Source organism: Mizuhopecten yessoensis, unplaced genomic scaffold (genome assembly GCF_002113885.1).
Source record: "Mizuhopecten yessoensis strain PY_sf001 unplaced genomic scaffold, ASM211388v2 scaffold6719, whole genome shotgun sequence".
NCBI lineage: Eukaryota > Metazoa > Mollusca > Bivalvia > Pectinida > Pectinidae > Mizuhopecten > Mizuhopecten yessoensis.
In genome coordinates, this window is record NW_018406690.1 from 508755 (window position 1) to 532885 (window position 24131).

General features: G+C 33.8%; 2 non-coding genes across 2 annotated transcripts; both read right to left on the reverse strand.

Moving 5' to 3' along the window:
- Positions 1 to 1859: 1859 nt before the first annotated feature.
- On the reverse strand, positions 1860 to 1932 carry Trnaf-gaa. Its single transcript has one exon. It is a non-coding gene; the product is annotated as a tRNA-Phe (tRNA).
- Positions 1933 to 13029: 11097 nt separating this feature from the next.
- On the reverse strand, positions 13030 to 13102 carry Trnaf-gaa. The gene has a single exon. It is a non-coding gene; the product is annotated as a tRNA-Phe (tRNA).
- Between the last annotated feature and the right edge of the window lie 11029 nt (positions 13103 to 24131).

Consider the following 24131-nt stretch of genomic DNA (forward strand, 5'->3'; position numbering starts at 1 on the left):
TGAATCGGTCCAAATAATTATTCATTACTAAGGGAGATTCACGAGATACACACGACGATATATCATTGTGGTCTCAGTCTAGTATTAATCATGATTAACTGATAATGTGTCATCCATCTTATCGTTTGTCGACTATCAGTCTAGTGTGTGATTACAGTATAAATAATGACTTCAATTAAGACTTCCTTTGTTGAAAAAATGCAGGTCCGTTTCTAGTGGCGGAAATGTACTCATGGTTTTGTTATGTTCTTAAGAGGGTACTTGGCACTACTTGTGACTAAACCACAAGAAAACAAGTATGATATGCTGTAATTGTTTTTAAACTGAACTATTTTTGATGTTTTCAAACAGCTCAATTTTTCCAAACAAGTAGCATATATTCACATACAGCTTATTGAACAATATAGATAAACATTATAGCGACATTGAAAAGCTAACCATTAACCTGTAAATATTTATTGTAATGGTCTCTCGACTAAAATTGGTTGTCTATGATGCAGTCTAAAATTAGGACTCCTATGAAAATCAGTACTGTTTGCGTCCTCAAGGGGCATAACATGAAGTTTACATACCAAAGATAGCAAATGTTAACGTTATAACGCGTTTTAAAGGCAATTTCTTTCCCCCATCTGCTGCATTTTCTGCATTTTTAGTCTTTTCACCTTAGTTATCACTGATGGGTCCTAAATAGACAATCTTGCCATACAGCGAAATAAATATTTATTTCGTTTAGATTTCTTAACATTGGTATTTTAGCTCGTCTTTGAGGTGATCATTATAAACCCAACGATGCGTTCTTTCTTTTTTCCTTCCTGACGAATTTTATTGTAACTTTTTTCAAATAAGCACGGGATACCTACAGCCTTTTAGATGTTATAAATATCAAAGAATCTCACTCTTCAGTTGTACGATTAGCAAACCTTTTGGCAACCGCTAAAGCTTCTGGCAACCGCTAAAGCTTTGGCAACAGTAAAAGCTTCTGGCAACCGCTAAAGCTTCGGCAACAGTTAAAGCTTCTGGCAACCGCAGAAAATTTGGCAACAGTTAAAGCTTCTGGCAACCGCTAAAACCTCTGGCAAAAGTAAAAGCTTCTGGCAACCGTTAAAGCTTTGGCAACCGCTAAAGCTTCTGGCAACCGCGAAAGCTTTGGCAACAGTAAAAGCTTCTGGCAACCGTTAAATCTTTGGCAACAGTAAAAGCTTCTTCTGGCAACCGTTAAAGCTTTGGCAACAGTAAAAGCTTCTTCTGGCAACCACTAAAGCTTCTGGCAACCACTAAAGCATCTGGCAACCGCTAAAGCTTCTGGCAACCGCTAAAACTTTGGCAACAGTTAAAGCTTCTGGCAACCGCTAAAACCTCTGGCAAAAGTAAAAGCTTCTGGCAACCGTTAAAGCTTTGGCAACCGCTAAAGCTTCTGGCAACCGCGAAAGCTTTGGCAACAGTAAAAGCTTCTGGCAACCGTTAAATCTTTGGCAACAGTAAAAGCTTCTTCTGGCAACCGTTAAAGCTTTGGCAACAGTAAAAGCTTCTTCTGGCAACCACTAAAGCTTCTGGCAACCGCTAAAGCTTCTGGCAACCGCTAAAGCTTTGGCAACAGTTAAAGCTTCTGGCAACCCCTAAGGCTCGGAAGACGAACGTTAATGCCGCACATTTTATTACACTTATAACATTTGGTAATAGACTAATATTACAAAATATGGTGATTGGTGATGCTAATGGCCAATTAGGCAGAAATTAAAATTGGTTTAACTAATGTTGAAAGCAACGGCAATTTAAACCCCTTTATTATATTAATTCAAAAAAAATACAACAGTAGAAGTTAATTTCAAATAAATAATGGGGGCAATAAAAATAAATACTGCCGAAACCCGGGATCGAACCAGGGACCTTTAGATCTTCAGTCTAACGCTCTCCCAACTGAGCTATTTCGGCTCACGATATTGCAATAAGGATTTTTTATTCCACATTTTTCTCTGTGTAAATGATTGTCTTCTAACTTTCGATGTTGGATTTTGTCTTTTTGTATTGACGGAGTAACGGAGTACCTTATTTCATGCTATAAATATTTAATCACATAAGAACTTATTACTAATTCAACAAAAGTTCCTCAAGGATAGCAAAGCTTGTCTTTTCGAAGAGTATTTGAAAAATGGTCCAAAATAGATGAATTTTAACATTATACTTCATGAAATTGTTAAGTTCAACACAAGCATCAAACCACTAACCTGGAGAAAACAGGTAAAAACTCATTTGAAAAGTTCTCTTTTCATTTCCCTGTTTGTTACTTTATTTACCATGATGCCAATATAAGCATCCTAATACAAGGTCTAAAGGTGTTGTAGACTGGCCCCTGTTTCTAAAATATTGCATTAAAAATAAAATGAAAAACATGACTCTCAAAGTATAACGATGATCACTGCGTTGTCTAATTCTTAATTAGGGGATATAATCTAGTAGTAAAATGCAGTTGGAAAATTCTTCATAACATTTCAGGGGCTGGTAGCCAGTCTAGTGTTGTTGATGAACTGAACACTTGCTGCAAACCTCTAACCATAGCCGATGCCGACACCTATATGAATTCATAACCCATCTTTTTTCAAATTGGCGAGTTAAACATGTTTATTCAAAGCTACATATACATTTTTGATCATCCACACGCTCAAGATTATCAAGGTTATGAAGTAACACATTACAAAAAGCCGAATATCTCCTTTATAAATTATCCGACAAGTACTGATATTTCCATTAAATTCGACATTACTAGTGTAAATGGATATGCCTTAATGCATGTGAACATTACACTTACAATAAAGTAAACGTCTAGTTCCACCTTTGTTCATATCCTGTTATTGGTATTTACATCACAACATAATGTAAGCAGAAACCAAAAAAAGCAAAACGCATGGCACATGCAGATCAATCAACTGTGTTTGGTCTGAGTAACAGTGGCTACGTGGATGATTGAAGGAAGACACGTGAGGTAATTAACGGTACCTACGGTGGAACCTATGAGTGGTATGATATACTTATAGCTTAGTAGAATAATCGGGAGACGAGTAGGGGAATGGTTGCTTTGGATTGCAAAGTGATGCCTAACACAATCAGTTTCACTATACTATTATTGTATCTACGTCCTGTTTTGATCTGAAGTGACCAAATCATGTTAGCAATGTAATTAATCAGTTTAAAAATCTAAACAAACATCTGAAGCGAAAATATCTCGAAACAAAATTGATAATCAGCTATATCATGTGTATCACGTGATAAAACCGTCGATAGTTTTGTGTCTTTCTTTTCAAATCATGGGCATCGATATCGTTCAATCATGTAAGTAACATATCTGATCATAATGATGATGTTTAAAAAAAAAAATATCTTCCTGCCTACTTTTCTTCATGGTGATAAGCAATTATTCTCTCTGGTTGGCAGGTAGAATATGATTAATGAAGTCTGAGAAAATGATAGTATCTTTACTGGTGCTATTTTTGGGTCAATATGAAAAAAAAGGATACCAGCTCACTTGACCATATCACTGTAGACAGTGTGATCATGTATGAGAGATATTAATGAATCCGGGTTTAGGTTATTGAATATGGGTCTTGCAAATCAGCAAATATATTAGTACTGTGTATCTATTAATACTGAGATTAAAGCAATTCCTACGTCACTTGTGTTGACTGTGAAAAATATTTAACAATTATATCTTAATAAAATATCAAATAAACAATTTACCCTATCGTTAGTCTGGTCTCCTTGTCGAGATTGAAATCGATACAATAATTAATTACAGCTAAGTTTATTGTTAAAAAAGCCTTAACTGTCAAAGAGCTGTCATTTCTCAATCATTGAGGCTATAAATACAGGTATCTCTGATGTCTACGATAAAATATCTCGCAAATTAAAACCAGGTACGAAAAACAATATGGCAGGTTTTTTAGTAGTTAGTTGTTTAGTATGTGGGTAATCAACAGGATATTTGATACAGTGTATGACATAATATACCAATGAGAACAATAACATGTAGTTTGACCAGTAACAATGGATATATGGCTATGCTTTAAGACGACCCTCCGGCGTATTGGTTTACTAAGCCGGATTAACATCTTGGTTTTGTGTTCGAGGATTATAGAGGGACATTCGAATACCCTACTTATCTGAAAGATATCGCGTGTCTGCTGACTATAGATCATATGGCCCTTCAAAAGTCAGGTGAACCGACATCTATCTCGCATTACATTGACGTAATAGGTACATTGATTCTCATTCTTACTTACAGGCATTGGGCTTACTTATATTGCGGGGATCTAAACGAGTTCGGGGTTATAAAATAATATATAATAAAATATATCCAATTTGAGGTATGGCTAATTCTGCGTTCCTGCAAAATTTTAAAGCAAACATGATAAAGACAAAATGTGTTCGTTATTTTTGGTATCTGAATACTACTAAATCATTATATCTAGCTTGTGCATAGAATATTCAGAATTTTATATTTTATGAGCATGAACATTCAATACTATAATATTAGATGTGAGATGAAATATTCCGTAGTTTCTATAAAGTGCAATGGAATATTTAGTATTACATATTAAAAGACATAAAATTCAATTTTGTTAAGAGGACATGCAATATGAAGTATTTTGTGTTAACTGCGTGTAGTATGTAGCACACGTGCTATGGGTTTTTTTTATTGTTTGCTCATCAGCCATCGCTGACAAAGATTTATTTTGCTGTAATTGTAAATTGATAACTTGAGTTAATTTACATCTTGATAGACATATAGTTTGTCTTTGACTCGCGAGCAAAGTCAATCACAAATACCAATATTTCATGAAAAGTACTCTAGAAATTATAAGCAGTGGAAAAAAATGATGTTTTTCATTGAACAAATGGTGTGTTTGCATCACAACCGTGAAAATAAATATTTGCAGAAAATAATTAATTTTCAGCAGACTGATTGTAAGTGTATTGTTTGTGTATATATATCGCTCTCCTCCCGAGCCCCCCATACTGTAGTTCAGTACTGAATGTAATTATAGTGTTAAAATTCCTTGTCGTTAATCAATTCAGTCTTTAGGAAACATAGCACGTGTATCGATAAACAAATTTTAAATCAAATGTGCCAGTCTGTTTTGACGATTAACCATATCGATTTTCTGGTAATTTCTTCAATTTATGTTATCAGATACAAGCATATTTACGTTAGTTTGTCCTAACATAAAGAAGGAGAAAGATAACAAAATAAATAACTTATCAAAGGTACTATCTTTAATTTAGTAATTATCTCGTTGTGTACTCACTATTAGAGGCGATCTACCGTCTGGCACTGACGTTGTGACATAAATAATCCATTACTGTACAATATACTCCAGCCACTGGCCAGCACGCTATTTACCATCAGTGTCAAATGTAATGGTTTCTTGATAATGTAACCAAAAATGTTGTTGTATGCAAGTACTTGTGAAAAGAATCCACCTTTTGTGTCTGAATATGATTTATTTGCAGTTAATAAAAGTAAAAATATATAAATATTTACATGCTTACATTAGCAAATGTAAATACTTCCCTACTTCAGGGACGTATAATGGAATTCTATCCCTGCCTACTTACATCCTGAAATTGATAAGCGTATATAACTAATATCAGTTAATACATACAATACGTACATTAAAAAAAATGATTAAACTAATATACATAAGTAAAAAGGTATACTTACTCACACAACTAAATGATGTATTTATGCACCATCATAAACTAGTTGATGTAAAAACGTACGTACTAACACAATAAAACGTATATACTTACACAATAACAGAAGTAATTGATTGTATTACATATTAATATAATGCAATTGATATCTTTATATATTAACAATGTAATAAAATGTTTAGAATATGTTTCATTTAATTGACAAATTATCAGACCAAAACGTAAACAATGGCGGTATTGTCATTCAAGGACGTGCCAGGTGGTCGAGGAAAGCCGGAGTTCCCAGAGAAAAACAACCGATCTACGGCCAGTACCTGGCGACTGCCCCACGTAGGTCTCGAACCCGCGACCCAGTGGTGGAGGGTTAGTGGTAGCAGAATGTCAGACGCCTTAACCACTTGGACACCCATAGACCTGGAGAGGAGAAGGTATCATCCTTTATTTATTTTAAAGAACTATGGCAAATTCCCAAAGGTTTATCTCCAACTGTCCTGTTTTATTTCATTCAACGTTCAAACATATGACATTAAATTCAATATGGACAACAAACTCTTTCACCAGGGCCTGTTTGATGAAAATAATTCTATATATAATTATTTTAAGACAATGTTTGGGCGTCTGACGCAATTAACACACACACACACACACACACACACACCACCCACCACCCCATGCTAGGAGTCAATACAGCGCCTTCCAGCCCATCGTCTTTATAACGTTGTGAAGATAACTTATTGATATCAGCTAAGTAAGTAACAATTCCAAATGTATGTGCATTTGTATGGATATATTGCATGCACAGTAATGACGCAGTAACCGACTTTATAGTACTGGTGAAAAGCAGGAGTTAAAGCATGTAATTCAACAGAATCCCAATACAAGATAAATACTAGTCTAATGCAAGATTAATGCTAGAGTAATACCATGTTAAAACTACTCTAATGCAAGATTAATACTACTCTAATCAGACTAATGCAAGATTAATACTAGACTACTCCAAGCTTAATACTACTCTAATGCAAGATGAATACTAGACTAGTACAAGATTAATACAAATCTAATACAAGATTTATGTTAGACTAAAACAACGTTAATGCTAGTCTAGTGCAAGATTAATACTAGACGATTACAGGATTAATACTAGACTACTACAAGCTTAATACTACTCTAATGCAAGATTAATACTAGACTACAACAAGATTAATACTAGACTATTACAGGATTAATACTAGACTACTACAAGCTTAATACTACTCTAATGCAAGATTAATACTAGACTACAACAAGATTAATACTAGACTACTACAAGCTTAATACTACTCTAATGCAAGATGAATACTAGACTAGTACAAGATTAATACAAATCTAATACAAGATTTATGTTAGACTAAAACAACGTTAATGCTAGTCTAGTGCAAGATTAATACTAGACTATTACATTGCTAATATTAGTCAAATATAAGATTAATACAAGTAAATGTTAGCTCAATAAAAGCGTACATGTGCATCAGCTTAAGTTGTACTCTCTTCAAACGTTGTAAAACTCGGACATGTACTAGTTGAAAAAAAATGAGTCAAACAACTATGACTAAGTGAACTGGATACTTGTTTGTGTCTATTAATTTTCTTTAGAAGTCAAAACCTCTTCTCATAATTCAACCCCCAAACCAATGTGATGGCGACAAGGGCATGAGACATTTCTGTGTGTGCTCTGGTGACAAATAGCCGCGCAATATGGCCCCCAGCCACCGTCGCCTCGATTTTACACATGATGGTTTGGTAGAACACAGATAGAGACATCAAATGTACCTTAATGTGGTGATATTCGTGTTATAGACCATCTCAGTGACTGCTTGTTTAGTCTTAAATCTAACACCTTTCCTTTCTCTCATCTTAACATGTAATCAATTAAGTTAACATTTCAAAAGAACATGCTTTAATATTTGAAGTCAAAGATTAAACAAACTGAAGTCGGCCTTTCTTGATGTGTGTTTGTTGGAAGTATATGACAAATGTGTTATTTGTGTTGCCTAGAAAGATTCGTACATAAATTCGGTGAGCTGTTAAAAAGATATATTTGAAGATGGGAAAATGTTTTTAGGACCCCCTTTTACCCTTTCACATTGTTTTAAAAGTTAAACAGTTTAAATCGATAGTCATTTGAAAATTGACGCCTTTATACGTATTCTCCTTGCGCTGGTTCAAGAGTGTCCATTTAAATCTTTCTTTTATTCATATTTTGCCCTAGTTTTACTGATGTTGAGTTCGAATTATGGTTTTGTCGACACTTCTTGTTTTTTGCATTTTTTGTGCTAAACATATGTTTTCAGTTGTCGATGTACGCATGGATATTACATGTAATGTGAATAGCAACACTCAAGAACAAAATCGAAATACAAAATCGATAATACAAAGGAATAAGGAAAATATCAAAACAAAGAGAAAGACACCATGAATCCCAATATAAATAAATTCATTTTTGATAATTTTCTAGCCATCAAATCGCTTACTTATCTGGACCAAACTCTAGAATTCGGAGCAACTTATCAAGTATTCATGAGAAGTAAAATGAAGTTCCAGATAATTACCGATTCTTCATCTGAATCAAACTAGTCATTAACTAAGAGCTTACCAGAACAAATCTATCCAATACCAGTTATCAACTAAAAGCTTACCTGAACAAATCTTTCCAATACCAGTTATCAACTAACAGCTTACCTGAACAAATCTAACCAATACCAGTTATCAACTAAGAGCTTACCTGAACAAACCTTTCCAATACCAGTTATCAACTAAGAGCTTACCTAACAAATCTATCCAAAACCGGTAATTAACTGTGTACTTTCCTAACAAAACTATAAAACTCCAGTCACTCGTAAGTCCGAACCTAAACCAAACTATTATATATACAGCCAAGTATTTACCGGACACAAGCTATTGAATACTAGTCATTCGTGAGTGCCAAGTCCTTTCCTGAAACAAATTATCATCTCGTAAATTGAATTACTTCTGTTCACTTCTGATTAAAAACAAAAACTTCAGGTTTTTTTTTTATTTATCATTTTATAAAACATGCTCAATACATAAGACATTGCCCTATAAAATGACAGGTTGGTTAATAAATCTATCACTAGGAGAAATGCCCTACGTTGATATGAAGATCGATGGTAACAATTATTTAATATGCATATAGCGATAACCTCTGTCGCCGGCCAAGGCCAGCTGACCACGTTGACCACTGCCACAAACAGTATATCTTTACATATGACTGTGGTCAAGATTACTCATTTCACAATGTGGGGTCGGATCACAATATGAAAATTGCCGCAAATTTTTCAATTCAGACACCTGGATGACGTCATTTTGAGGTGAAACAACTGGGGGTTGATTAGTGGTGTACTTAATTACACTGGTGGCGAGGGTCACAGCGTCCTCAGTATATTAGCATTATAGAGTATTATCTCATCCTATCTAGTCCGTTTATAGTCAAAATAACATAACAAAGCAGAAAGCGGATGAAGTGGAATAAAGAAACAATTTTGCAAATCAATTTCTGAATATTTAATGACCATGTAATGTGTAACAGTAGTCATTAATGATTATAAACAATGAAAAATTACAAACAAAATGCAAACATTGTCAATTGTGTAATTTGCCTCTCTTCTTTGTAAAACTTGTCGAATGCTGTGCTTTTTTTTAATTGTATAGTTACATTTGTACTTTACATTCTGTCGCCTACTTACTAGGTTCGTTCGTCCTACGTGGTGGGTGACCACGTGTTATTGATGATGTTAGTAATTAATTATCACAGTCATACAAATCATATTAACGAACGGGGAGATGGGAAAATGAAATAGTATATATGCAGTATTGAGGAAAGCAAATTTCACCATATTATTAATGCTATTGGTTAAATGATGTTAGCTAATCAGATGTGAATGAATTGTGAACGATTTTATATATGTTTATTAACTAACGCTGCAAATACTACTCCGGGTACGTGCAAAATTGTACATAAAACTGTCGAAAGACAACATTAAATGCAAATCCCTGATGTCATAAAGATTAATTAAAAAAAAGTAAATCGTGAATAACATTTTTTTTGTAAACTTTAGAAACTAAATTTGTGATAATTGTTTACTACTTACAAAAATGTCAAAATTAAAAATATCAAAAGAATAATTTAGATTGTTTTCAAAGATTTGAATAAAAATGGAGGAGAAAGTGAAGATGGGTATGTTGAGGTCGGAACACCTTCAAACGTACTGAAGTAGGTGCTAGTACATATAAAGAAAGACATCATAAAAATTGACAGAATTTTATATAAAACGTTTTAATGTTTTTCTCAATAGTAGTTAAGCATCTGAACGCTGGCTAACTGCTTGAATTAGAGAGAAGAAGAGAGATTTCATTTATAACCTAGGGAATAATATACCTATTACAATTGTCAACTGTCTTGGTAAGCGTTTTTACTAAAATCGTTAACAAAAGTCTGGAAAAGTACTATGAAAACCTTGTTGAAATATTTGAAACCCTAGCTGGCCTTTAAAAGAATGCATTCACAGTATAATAATTGATTTGTGTTCAACTTACTAACATGATGAAATGATAAATGATAAGTTATATTGCTTTTTCATTCAATTTGAAATGGCGACTGATATGGTATTGTGAAACAAGCTAAGGAGCAAAAGATGAATAAATCAGAAAAATGATATCATACCTAGTATCAATAACAGTAATATCAATTGCAAAGAAAGAAAAAAAATTCAATTCTTGGTGAAGGCTGTTTTCCTTAGCATCGCCTTGTGACAAGGCCGAAATTGGTCTCAGTTTTATTCAGTTGTTATCTGAATGATGTTGAAGATCTCATGACTCAACAATATACACTTGTATTCCTAAAAGGCTCAGTTTCCTAAGTAGCAAGTTTGAGAAAACCTCCGCGTTTATAACAAGTTTCCTTACTCTTTTATATGCAGATGACTCAACATTTTCTCTGCTTATCAAACTGTTTTGTACTTGTGACTCAATGTATTTGATAAATCCAATAAACCATGGAGATTGAAAGTAAATATTTAGTGAAACCAATCTATGGTCCTTTTACAGAAGCCAACTTCTTGAAATAGAAATGTTTTAAATTTTAATGGCGAGGAGATAAGACAAAATATAACAGCTATAGTGTTAAAAAAAGTTCCTTGGGTTAAAAAGTTATAAAAAGAATTCATCAAATATGATATTTTGGACGGTGAACATCTCAATCGGTTAAATCTCTATATGATAGCAAACCAAACACTTTTACAAAATAAAATAAATCTACTAATGTTTAACATATGAAAGTGAAAAGGATGAATACCTACCTGTGGTACATCTAAGGTTGATATTATATCTAGAATTAAACATTTATATAAATATTTACCTACTTATATGGTTTAAGCTCTTTGTAAGCAGATTCTCCGAGATCACTTTGCTACAGAGCTAGGAGAGTGATGTTGACATTGTTCAAACAATGCAAGTGATAAACATTTCAAATCATAGACACTGTTCTTATGAAAGCTACCGGGATTTTTAAGATGATACCGAATTAAACCTGTTGTAAATAATCAGATATTCATTATAAAGATAGAAATATGGGACAGTATTAACCAACAATACAGAGTAGGTACGTTTTGCATTGATCACCTGAGTTACGTTTGATGTTATCATTTGTTGGGAAGTTTCTATCTTGTCTACAAGATAACAGATACTACTATACTCAACTTAATATTTAGATATCAGATTAGATAAATCTTGAAAGTATAAAAACCTTGAAGAAAGAATGTAAATTTAATAAAAGGAAATAATAATCAGTAGTATTTGTCTTTCTATACTTATATTCTTACCACTGAGCACCTATCTATCTACATTGCATACATTTGAAATTATAAACATATCCCAATGTATGTAAATTGTAATGTTAAATTAAGGACTTACAATTAAATAACACATATTTGGACAAATTGAAAAATATATGGTATTGAAGCAGGTGTCTTAATTGTTGGTTGAAGGCTGAATAAAGTTCGCTAGAATTTAATTGCCAACAAAGAATCACATTACTTACTTTAAAATTCTCAATTGTTAACTTGAAATATGGCTAATTTACATATAAAATGTATTAGTGTATGCGTTTATGAAGATGTGAGGTGTCAAAAATCACTACAAGAATAGCGCTACGTAATGACTCCTGCAAGACAGGTTCAGATATTGCCTCAAGAAATAGAACTATTTCATAATTCATAACTTCTCTATGTATCTTTACCATTATGTAAAGACATTGAAATCGCTTTCTTAATTGAATTAAACGTCGATTTGGTTATAAGAACCTGTTTACATGTAAATAAGCACGTTTATGTCATACGTATTAATAAACGTCGCCAGACCTAGTGCTAACTGACGAGTCGTGTATTATCTCGATACACATAGAAGTCACGATGTATTCAGGAAGAAAGCCAGACCATGAATAACGCTGTTGTGAAATCGACATGAGTTTATATATACGAGTTAAAAATAGACACGGGAATTTTCTCAACCTGTTTTACTAGAGCGTATCAATGACTGGTCTGCACTCCCACAACACGTATCTATACAACACTAAACAGAAAAACGTCCCGCTATAATATCCGGCTTCGTATCAGCCGATAACTCCTGTTGCCCAGCTCGTTAACATCAAAGGAGATGCCTTCTTGTATTACAGGCTTTTCCACTGTATTTCCAGTGCTTTACACGTATAAACTATTACTCGGAAGTTTACAAGTTCAAAACGGTGATGAGCGCTACATCATAGCGATAGACGCGCCAAACATTTTACATCACGTGATCTTAATTAAATTAATTTGAATGACATAAACGATTAGATAAGTGATAATTTTATCTTTTCAATATACTTATTTTAACATATAATAAATATGGTAATAGTTCATATTTCATCATTCATAACTTTATATTTACAACCACAGTTTTATCATTACGACATTTTGAATGAACTGAAATAAAGAATGTGTTGATTTTTTTAAAATTATTATTCCAATAAATTTTGGCGCTTTTCAAGCAAACACTTATCAAAGCAATTGTTAAAATTAACCAACAAAGCAACACAACTATAATGATAAGCCAATATTGTCTTTATTTCTTGTACTATCCCTGGATATAACTGTATGCTATGTATAATTATAATGTTATTATACCTTGACATGATTGTGATCCTCCTCAGAAAAATAACCATGGCATTTTTTACTCAAAAGTGATCATTGCAATAAATAAAATTAAAATAAAATAAAAAACATATACTGCCGAAACCCGGGATCGAACCAGGGACCTTTAGATCTTCAGTCTAACGCTCTCCCAACTGAGCTATTTCGGCTTAGAAATGCCGGACCTTTCCGTTGTATGGTTGGAAACAGTAGCAACACATACACATATCGATTGGCTTTCTAGTGTATTCTGTATTTGTTGTTGCTCACGTCTGTCTAGTAACACACAAACCGATGTTCGTGAGTCAAATAGATCCTTAAACCATGGTGACCATTACCCTAAACAAGTCTTCAAATTTTAATTTCGTTTTTTCGACCAAAGTTCCTAAGTCATCGCACGTTCGCATAGAGAGCGTTAAGGTTTACCAGTAAAAATGTGCATCGTCATAGATACACATGAAAAATAAACACCTTGTTTACATTACCAATCCTTTTGCTGACAAAGGATTCATATAAATTTTTAAATCCTGCATGTTTTGTTGATCCTATATTGATGTACCAGAGCAGAGAATTCAAGGTCAGTCACGGTTGGATGGTTACGTACGTCATGCAACACCATTATCATCAACAATATGTATGTCAGGTATTTAAAGCTAGATGTGTGAACGATGCAGACATTGGTGCAAATGTAAATTACATTACCGCAGACACAAATTACATTACCGCAGACACAAATTACATTACCGCAGACACAAATTACATTACCGCAGACACAAATTACATTACCGCAGACACAAATTACATTACCGCAGACACAAATTACATTACCGCAGACACAAATTACATTACCGCAGACACAAATTACATTACCGCAGACACAAATTACATTACCGCAGACACAAATTACATTACCGCAGACACAAATTACATTACCGCAGACACAAATTACATTACCGCAGACACAAATTACATTACCGCAGACACAAATTACATTACCGCAGACACAAATTACATTACCGCAGACACAAATTACATTACCGCAGACACAAATTACATTACCGCAGACACAAATTACATTACCGCAGACACAAATTACATTACCGCAGACACAAATTACATTACCGCAGACACAAATTACATTACCGCAGACACAAATTACATTACCGCAGACACAAATTACATTACCGCAGACACAAATTACATTACCGCAGACACAAATTACATTACCGCAGACACAAATTACATTACCGCAGACACAAATTACATTACCGCAGACACAAATTACATTACCGCAGACACAAATTACATTACCGCAGACACAAATTACATTACCGCAGACACAAATTACATTACCGCAGACACAAATTACATTACCGCAGACACAAATTACATTACCGCAGACACAAATTACATTACCGCAGACACAAATTACATTACCGCAGACACAAATTACATTACCGCAGACACAAATTACATTACCGCAGACACAAATTACATTACCGCAGACACAAATTACATTACCGCAGACACAAATTACATTACCGCAGACACAAATTACATTACCGCAGACACAAATTACATTACCGCAGACACAAATTACATTACCGCAGACACAAATTACATTACCGCAGACACAAATTACATTACCGCAGACACAAATTACATTACCGCAGACACAAATTACATTACCGCAGACACAAATTACATTACCGCAGACACAAATTACATTACCGCAGACACAAATTACATTACCGCAGACACAAATTACATTACCGCAGACACAAATTACATTACCGCAGACACAAATTACATTACCGCAGACACAAATTACATTACCGTAGACACAAATTACATTACCGCAGACACAAATTACATTACCGCAGACACAAATTACAATTTGAGTTTTCCCCAAGGCCACTTATTAATTATATGCGAGAGATTTGAAAATATTATGCAATTTGTTTTAAACGCTCTGTAAGGTTTTACATATGTAATAGGACGAGGAATAGTGATAAATATAGTGCCGTCGCTTGGGCTCGAACCCGCGACCCTTGGCTCTCCAGCCCGATGCTCTACCGCAGAGCTAAAGGGAAATTCCCTACAGCCGACGCTTGTAAGGCAACCTAATTAATCCACATATCTTTTACACTATTTCCCCCTTTTTTCAAACACCAACCCAGGTGCTTTGTCTCCCCGCCAAGGGTTCTCCTCCCTTAAACGGGGAGGGTCAACGGCACTAATGTGTAATAGGACGAGGAATAGTGATACAGATAGTGCCGTCGCTTGGGCTCGAACCCGCGACCCTTAATTAGCTCTCTAGCCCGATGCTCTACCGCTGAGCTAAAGGGAAATTCCCTACAGCTGACGCTTGTAAGGCAACCTAATGAATCCACATCTTTTACACATATAGGTATGTGCACACCGACTCAACAAATCACTTTCAGTTTACTTCGTTTTGAAAAAATGATCAATAAAAATACGTTAAAAGAAAGCACCTGTTTGAAAAAAAACCATTTTTTGTTAATGCAGACATCCAAACAAATTAATAGTGAAAATTTTGCTTCACCATATACGGCCATTTCGTCCATTTGTAGTCTCATCATTCTTATCTAAAATGTTCAGAATCAAATGTAGAGTACAGCTCAGAGGAAAACGAGCCTAAAACATCTTTATAACGTTAAATTAACAACGTTTGGATACGTCCGATAGCATGTCATTTGTGCCAGAATTAATTCCAGCTTCAAGACTGCGGCCAACCTCGGGGATTGCTAGTCCACCAGTAGAATCAACCCGCCTTGGTACGTAAAATAATAACTAGAAATACGAAAAAGGAAGTACCTTATCAAAAATCTTGTTTGTAGATGTAGAGTACCTAACAAATAAAACATGTACTGTACCATAGGACTAATGCGTCTGTACAGGATCTATCATTGGTTCTGTGATTGATTATCGTTGTTGATTCCACCTCAACATTTCATTGCGGTGAAATGAGAAAACATTGGCTTAACTCTTATCAAATAAACAAATTATCAATATACGATGAGTTGATTCGGTGTATTGGTGTTTTTCACTAAAATCGAGATTTTATGTCATGTTATTTAAACTGAACATTCAATTTTGGACAAGGGAAGCTAGAATTTTGAAATCTGTTTGTATGCCTTCAAAATCCACCAAACAATTTAGGAATGCAACATTTGGCCTTAATGGGTTTATATTAGTTTAGATCTTAGATTGTTTTATGAAATACAAATTTAACAGAGATTGCAACGCTTTTGATGGAAAAAATACATAATGATATACACTATACTTCCTGACCTGATGAAAATTAATCTGATTTTGTTCTAGTACATAAATCAAGCTAACAATGTCAGCCCTCTTCTCAGTGGTCAGTGTTATTGGTTTTCACTGAAGAGAAGTCGGTTCACACGCTACACGTGAGGTTTGTTCGTATACCAAGGTACTTTTATAGCGAAAACAAATAATAATAAAAAATACCTATCGATTGTCTTCTATATTTGTTGTGTATCATACCATACTGGGCATATTTATTAGCAAATTAACAAATCTGTTATGGTCCTAATTTCCGTGGTCTTGATAACACAAAGGACAACAGTTGTTCAGAATGCATCCAATACTTTTACCAAATACTGTTATACATGTATTTCCCAAAATATTATCAACAATGTCATTCATTGTTGAAACAGTAACCTCAAACAGAAAAAAGAGAGCTGTAAATTCAAATTCAAATTCAAAATTTTATTTGCACATTTGTAACTACAAAGCAGTTTGAAGGCAAAATAGTACACAGTGAAATACATACATAGACATGTACATGTAGAAAAGTCCCAAGGTAATAGCTTATATTTCTAATATACATTAACATGAACAAAGTAAACAAAGCTTCAAATAGAAAATTTGATTTAAACATTTTTAGCTGCAAAGTCCATACCCTTATACTGTCAGCAAGCCCACTCTCCTCAGTTCTAATGAAAATACAGGGTTAAAAAAATCAAAATCGCAACAGACAAAATGTATAGACAACTAACAGAAGATACTTGCAGAACATCTTAAATGCTACTAAAACAGTACTTTCAAAAAGTGACCCTTATATTATGAGATATATGGTTAAACGTGCCTTTATATTCTTCTGTGTATAACAGCGCTCAATTTAGAAAAAAAATGTATGCAGATTACTGTATTCATACCACTATGAATGAACCAATATAGAGTTTAAACCAAAACGAAAGCTTGTAATATCGAACCAGAATATTCATACATGTATTGGTTCCTTTTTGAACATTATGACGTTATGTATATTATGAATATTACGGATAATTTTATATCCCAATATGTTATTATTATCACATACAGACTGTATATTTTTTACTTCCATTAATCACTCATTTGTGTTGAAGATAAATATGAATATGTTATTACATATTGTATAACATGTCAGCCGTGAAATATGAGCTTGTTCTGAGGTATCAACAGGACTGACGTTTCAATAAGGTCAACGTACGTTTACGTTAATTATAGCCACACATAGTCGCTATCTGACTTCATCTGCGGAATGAATGAACTGCATTTCTGTCTCACCTATCGTTGCGAATACAAATACATGTAGACTTAACATAAATATACATACAGCAATATAGATTATATTTAAACATAGAAATGAATTTGATGCAATGCAATAAAAGAACTATGTTTATAGATAATATTATAGTTTATCTAAACATCATGCTGACATACACAAATTGTTTATTAATTAAATGCTTTCCTACGGAACAGTGAGATGACACACCAGGATATAATGTACGTGTAAAATGATTGGCCAGCCTGTAGAATTCTACAGCTGCCTACACACCGTTATAACACAGATACAATACTAAGTTATATCACAGTGACGCCTTCTTGGTAAGTCCTCAATCATGAAATGGGCACCACCCACCTAGATCGAATAGATTAACAAATAAAACACTTTAAGCTTCATCTACCGTGCACCCTAAAGGACAATAAATTCTCCTACAAATAGAGAAAAAATATAAAACCCTTTCTATCGACACCGATACTCTTGGAAAAATAAATACATTTTAACTTATAGTACGAGTTAGTATAGTGTAAAGTCGTAATTAGTGTATAGATGTTTAAATCTAGAAAATCAGTTTATGTTGTAGCTGTGATTTCCTATGATTTTATTCTCTAGTTATGTTGTAGCTGTGATTTCCTGTGATTTTATACTCTAGTTATGTTGTAGCTGTGATTTCCTGTGATTTTATACTCTAGTTATGTTGTAGCTGTGATTTCCTGTGATTTTATACTCTAGTTATGTTGTAGCTGTGATTTCCTGTGATTTTATACTCTAGTTATGTTGTAGCTGTGATTTCCTGTGATTTTATACTCTAGTTATGTTGTAGCTGTGATTTCCTGTGATTTTATACTCTAGTTATGTTGTAGCTGTGATTTCCTGTGATTTTATACTCTAGTTATGTTGTAGCTGTGATTTCCTGTGATTTTATACTCTAGTTATGTTGTAGCTGTGATTTCCTGTGATTTTATACTCTAGTTATGTTGTAGCTGTGATTTCCTGTGATTTTATACTCTAGTTATGTTGTAGCTGTGATTTCCTGTGATTTTATACTCTAGTTATGTTGTAGTTGTGATTTCCTGTGATTTTATACTCTAGTTATGTTGTAGCTGTGATTTCCTGTGATTTTATGCTCTAGTTATGGTTAGCACATCGGACTTGTCACGACCTAACAGGTATCACGTCCTACACGTACAGTTATATGAAGTCTGTGTGAGCGGCTTCATCTGATATATTTTTCAAAGTATTGAAACTACAACAAATGTGTTTTAGAGACAAACACGAAAGAAAAAAAAAACCCATTTGAATGGAGGATATGATATTGAGCACAAATAGTTATTTTATTGATGCTTGAATACACCCGTAAGTCCCTCAATCTGTGTGAAACGAGCTTTTCATTCTGAGTCTGAATATAACAAAGGTATATAATAAATATTCTACACATTTCGGTTAAAAAACATTAAGATACACGATAAAAATACATTTCAGTTAATTTCCTCTCTTTCAATATCTCATATCAGTAAACAAATGCAATAAATAATGAAAATAATTACATGCTGACCTTTCAGACATATGAATGAATGCTTTATAAATAGTTGGGTATCTAACTACACACCTTAAAGAGCCGATCCGATGTCATAACGTCAGTGTAGTCAGGGACTTCCCTAGTCACCTTTGTCTTCTTAACGTTTCCCTGTAGATAATGGCAATAAACATGAAACAGTTTCACGTGTCAATGGTGTACTTATCGATTAACTCTTATTAGTAAGGACATAAATCTGACAATTTTTATACACTGCATTCTACTCCAGTGGTTTGACCAAAATCATAGCTATTTTGATGGGAACTTGTACAAAGAGATACTTTTTTTCCCCGAGACCATTTCCAATGATTCAAAAACTAATTACTTAATTCATTATCTAGATTGTGAACTTATCGGAAGCCAATCACTCATTTATCGTAAATACTATCCGATAGAAAAATAAATATAGATAAGATCCTCAGAGTCAACACACCATGTAAAATAGGAACTCGATAGATAAAGACCGCTTGATCCTTTACTACAATCTGGAGGCGAATTCGACACAGGATGGCTAGGGAGGGTGAGGATAAAAATTCAACAGAATGACAAAATTTATTAAGGCGTCAACACACAAATATACAAATATATCAATACACAAGATCAAAGTATATAAACTATATCATATCGTCATCAAATTTAATGTGTCACATGCAACGTCAACAATAAAATTATAATAACACAAAGTCACGCTGAACCAAGGCGTCAAGGATAAAATATATATCACACTGTTAACACACCAGGAAAAAATATATCACACCGTTATCATTCCAGGACAACATATATCACACCGTTATCATACCAGGACAAAATATATCACACTGTTAACATACCAGGACAAAATATATCACACTGTTAACACACCAGGACAAAATATATCACACTGTTAATATACCAGGACAAAAATTGTCACACTGTTAACATACCAGGACAAAATATATCACACTGTTAACATACCAGGACAAAATATATCACACCGTTAACATACCAGGACAAAATATATCACACTGTTAATATACCAGGACAAATATTGTCACACTGTTAACATACCAGGACAAAATATATCACACCGTTAACACACCAGGACAAAATATATCCCACTGTTAACATACCAGGACAAAAATTATCACACTGTTAACATACCAGGACAAAATATATCACACTGCTAACATACCAGGACAAAATATATCACACTGTTAACATACCAGGACAAAATATATCACACCGTTAACACACCAGGACAAAATATATCACACCGTTAACACACCAAGACAAAATATATCACACCGTTAACACCAGGACAAAATATATCAGACTGTTAACATACCAGGACAAAAATTATCACACTGTTACATACCAGGCCCAAATATATCACACTGTTAACATACCAGGACAAAAATTATCACACTGTTAACATACCAGGACAAAATATATCACACCGTTAACACACGAGGACAAAATATATCACACCGTTAACACCAGGACAAAATATATCAGACTGTTAACATACCAGGACAAAAATTATCACACTGTTACATACCAGGCCCAAATATATCACACTGTTAACATACCAGGACAAAATATATCACACCGTTAACACACCAGGACAAAATATATCACACCGTTAACACCAGTACAAAATATATCACACTGTTAACATACCAGGACAAAAATTATCACACTGTTACATACCAGGCCCAAATATATCACACTGTTAACATACCAGGACAAAATATATCACACTGCTAACATACCAGGACAAAATATATCACACTGTTAACATACCAGGACAAAAATTATCACACCGTTTTCACACCAGGACAAAATAAATCACACTTTTAAAATACCAGGACAAAAATTATCACACCGTTATCACACCAGGACAAAATAAATCACACTATTAAAATACCAGGACAAAATATATCACACCGTCAATTAAACTAGGAATTAGTACAATCTCTAAGATTGTTTCCCGTCCCTACAAGTTTGAAATAATATATCTGCAATAAACCTGTTCGATTATTGAATTAAAAAAACTGTTCAAAGTAATATTTAAACTCGGGTCAAAACGAAGATACCATAAAAGGGACGAAGGAGACAACAAAAGGAAAAGCATTATGAACCTTAACTAAAATTTCGGAGAGGACACCACTTTTTCCCCCAGAACAGTAAACAGTTCCTTTACCGCCCCTTCTCCTTCAATATATATATAATTATATTGAAAATTGATGCACTGTTGTCTGTAAAAGTATATCATGTATAAACATTTTCAATAATATGGACTGCTAGGACAGACAATTGTCAGTTAACCTAGCTGTAGAAGTAAGTTAGTTTTTATCTTTACGATGCTGTTGTTTTTATGACTATCGCTGTCACTTTCCGTGAGATTTAACCCCAAACTTTGCCCTATAGGAGGACCACCTATCAACAACTTTATAAAAAGAGGGATACTGCTCTGTCATATTTACGAGATACCCGTTGACCTTTCATACAAAAACCAAGAATATCTTTACTGAAGGCTGTAAGTAGCAGGTCAAATTAAGCAATACGTTTTTGACTGATGGGAGGAAGGAGGCGATGCTTGTATAGGCAGGTAATAGAACATGAAAAGACGAAAATTTTCGATTTTTTCCGGCAATTTATGTGTTCTCTAAATTCTCCTTCGGTTCTTATTTTACATCAAATATTCTGTAAAAACCCAGTATCATATTTTCGAAGTTTTTTCAGACGACACGTGTGTTGAGATACGGAAGGTCTACGATGCATGTTCCCCATCTTCACGGTTGAACTGAAATTGTTACATTTTCACGGTTGGTATGGCATTGTTAGGAATTCACTATGAAAAGACACTTATCAGTGCCCTTAAAAAACTAGTTAGATATTGCTAACAAATGGACCACACAACGAAAGTACGGAAATTCCGTGTGAACATTATCAAAAGATTCTACTCCATTATCGTGAAAGCCTGAAAGATAATAAATTTCGATAATCAAAAAAGATGAATCATGAAAAAAACTCTTTTATGAAAATATGGAAGAGTCAGTTTAAATGAATCAACATTCATGATAAATTTCCAAGTTTATAAGATATTTGTGTAATTAATAATAGGTTGTTTCCCATCCCTCTGAAAACGTAAGTATGTAACAAAAATGTTGGATTATTGAATATGAAACTATTTACACTAAGATATTTGTTTGAGATAATGCTAGCTGGATTTGGCATCCGATATCTTCATATGACTAATAAAAATTGGTAAGATGATTCAGAAACCTATTCACCAATAAATCGGTTGGATAATAGGTGACTTATTTCGAACTTTTAAAATTAGCATCATACTAACACCAAGATCAATTATATCAAATTTCCTGATTCCGAGAGAACAGCATATTGAAAGACTATCGATTGCTGTAAAACACTTTATTTTCGCATGTACTTAATTTCGCGAACTATGCCTGATTGAACTTGCAAATAATTGAAGCTACAATAGAAAGTTTTCATATTTAGATTGATAGTAATTATCTGCGGATATTTCATTCTAGAAAAAAACAATTTTCGAATGGGTCTTCTCGTAGATTCTCGTAGCTTTCATCGGGAGATTTCTATCTATAACGTTTTATATTACAGGCATGATAATGTAGCATTTTTATTAACTTTTTACAAAATTACTGAAGTATCTTTGCAACCTGCAGTTTTGAAAATATCTGCCAGCTTAATGTTTGATGGTTTTATAAATCGTTTGTCTGCTTATAGAACAGATTATAATCGCTACTGTACGTTTGTATAGTTCAGGATATCTAGAAGGAAGATCATCGGAGCACTTAACGAGATTTTCCAATACTCTGAGGATACGCCACTAGGTCAGTTTTTATGTTGTAACGACTTCCATCAGGAAAAAGCATACGTCTTCTCCGTTTTAAAATGTTGGCTAAAATGTAGTACACGGCCTCTTCTGAAAATGAATGAGTACTGTCTTTTGGGGGTATCTCTTGATTTGACACAATTTTCGAAGATTTCAAGAATGCTTTTTCAGATGTACAAGAGCTATTATGCTAGTTGTGCGTTTATCTAAACATGCCTAAGTTATCAGAATGAGTAAGAAAACAATCAATGGTAAACAATATTTACTGGATGTATGTCTTGCAAATATTCATGGGTTATACTGTAAAATAGGAAACAATTATTACAGTATAAATATGGGATTATTTCGTAAGTCAAGGGGAAGTAACTATGGCGTGATAAAGACCAAGTTTGACAAAGGAAACGGATGTTTTCGAAAACTCGCAATATAAGTTTAATTTAGTCTTTATTATTCATACCAAACTAATAAACCTTATTCCTAATATGGAACTTACAAAAACAATTCACGACATTTTTGCACACTGTTTAAGGCAGTATCGTTCAAATGGGCCATACTAGTTCAAATAACACCAGAGAGATTAAGTTGTAAATGTATGTTCAAGATGCTGGTCATCTCATTTTTAGGATTAAACAAATAATCCCGGCCTCTATATGAATTACGTACCACGCACTTTCATTCCTACAAAATTGATTCACAAAAGGGCATACAGATATTGAGCAGTGACACGACAGATATCGGATTACTAGTAAAGAAATCCTACGAAATACCGTGTACGCGATTTTTATGTTATTAAATATAATTCGCTGCAGTGTCTAGTTCCTTATTAGCATAACTGAAAAGGAAAAGGCTTTATGACCTTGGTGGATGATGCTCAACCCTTACCTTTTAAATCATTCCTGGTGACATTTTAAAGATTGTGTTCCTATCAAAACTTACCTATATGCACTCATCCAACTTTATTTTTTACGCAGAATTTAAATAATATATGGTCAGTGATACGTGTATTCATTTGTCCCTTCAATATCATACATATTTAACAGTTCCATATACAACCTAACATCCCTTTAGGGTCTACGTACCACTTCCAAAAACATGTAACTATATGGATGGATTGGAAACCATTTTCTAGCATGATTTTTTTTTATCAAAATCAATTTCGGAAAAGATACCCCG